We start from the raw sequence: 827 nt of genomic DNA, 5'->3' as shown, positions 1-827 counted from the left end.
ACTGCACGTCAGAAATTGCACCGATACGGCAACGTTGGATTTTATGCTAACAAAACATAGTTCCATGCTAACATTGTGAACGAAGGAACAAATAATGCTAAATTAGTTAACGGCGGAACAAAAAGACACCCTATTTGTGTGTGGCAAGTGGTTGAAGGCCCACACCTCTCTGTTCCTCGTTCCTGGGTCACATGATACTGCATGGGCGTGAGACGTTTCTTCATCTCCTCCTGAGAGAAGGTCACCGGCCATGTTTTCTTGGTTCGAGCAGCTCCTATGGGAAAGATTGATGATATTAAACTCGGTTGCAGTCAGCAATTAAAGCAGCGCGATTATTCTTTTCACTGAAACTTGCGACAATAAGGATTTTTCTTCTCCTCGGGATATGATCCAAAGCAAATCCCTTGAAAATTAGGTGTATAAATTAGTCAAACAAAATCAAACCCATCTAGTGCGTGCAAGCTGCAAGGAAGCCAAGCAGTGAACCATTTGGTTTGTATTGTTAGCGCCCAGATGCTACGCGTGTGACAACGAACAAAGCAAACAGCCATGAAACTAAAGCGTTAGCATACATGTGTGTTAATTTATAATATGCTGCAACCTCCCCCCCACCCCCAAGTCAATTACAGTATCGACTTGTTCTTGGACTAATTGTCATAACCGTTACAACCTCGGATGTTTTTTGTCGCTGTTTTAAGACTAGCATCTGGGCTAATTATAGTGTTTCATCTTTTTTTTTTAATTTAACTTTCAATATTCTTAATTTCTGTTTTCATTTCGGTGTTGAATAGAACAATGATGCAGGGAAGTCATGTGGAGCTGAAGCC

General features: G+C 41.2%; 1 long non-coding RNA gene across 1 annotated transcript; it reads right to left on the bottom strand.

The window, feature by feature from the left end:
- Nucleotides 1-202: 202 nt before the first annotated feature.
- LOC109509096 (uncharacterized) lies at nucleotides 203-721 on the bottom strand. Its single transcript, XR_002166867.1, has 2 exons — nucleotides 671-721; nucleotides 203-601 (listed from the first exon to the last, which is right to left on the bottom strand). It is a non-coding gene; the product is annotated as an uncharacterized LOC109509096 (long non-coding RNA).
- Nucleotides 722-827: the final 106 nt, after the last annotated feature.

This window comes from Hippocampus comes, unplaced genomic scaffold, assembly GCF_001891065.2.
Source record: "Hippocampus comes isolate QL1 unplaced genomic scaffold, H_comes_QL1_v1.1 C16769630, whole genome shotgun sequence".
Classification (NCBI taxonomy): Eukaryota; Metazoa; Chordata; class Actinopteri; order Syngnathiformes; family Syngnathidae; genus Hippocampus; species Hippocampus comes.
Note: the sequence above shows the minus strand (reverse complement) of the source record. Positions and strands in the feature narration are given on the sequence as shown.